Raw genomic sequence first — 670 nt, 5'->3', positions numbered from 1 at the left:
AATGTCTCAAATATCTACACAACCCACAGTCTGAAGAAAGATCCACAAATCAAAGAAATCAATTTGACTACAGAAGCGGAAATCATGGGATTTCCTGTTTTTTTTTCCTTTAAAGCATTTCAAAAATGACTTCAATTACTTCCAAATTCACTTCACTTTCAATAAACATTTTTTTAATATATTTTCTGTCAAATTATATTGTTTTATTGTTTTTAAAAGAGTGGTTTTAAACAATGTGTATTGTAAAAATGCCTGAAAATACCAAAATACTCACTTTTATATTTATGATTAAAACTAATCTAATCCGAGGCTTTGCTTTCCAAATAATTTTTTTTTATTCTACACTTGCATTATGTTTTAGCAATTGTCTATTTTTATTTATCAAAGGAGATTTTAAGATTGTTTTGCAATTTCAAATACCTAAAACCTATAACATATATAAAACATAATATATATATATACATATATTAACATATATATATATATTTATATAATATATATATATATAATATTATATATATATATAATATATATATATTTATAGACATTTCATAGATAATAAGACTGTTTATAGAATGCATGTATTGTATAATGTATTTTGAATTCACTTATCTTTAACCTCTTTTAAACCTGGACAAAAAAATCTGTCGCTCTGTATCTTCCAATAATA

The sequence above is a fragment of the Carassius auratus genome, chromosome 3 (assembly GCF_003368295.1).
Source record: "Carassius auratus strain Wakin chromosome 3, ASM336829v1, whole genome shotgun sequence".
Lineage (NCBI taxonomy): Eukaryota > Metazoa > Chordata > Actinopteri > Cypriniformes > Cyprinidae > Carassius > Carassius auratus.
The sequence above is the reverse complement of the archived record's forward strand: the minus strand, read 5'-3'. Positions refer to the sequence as shown.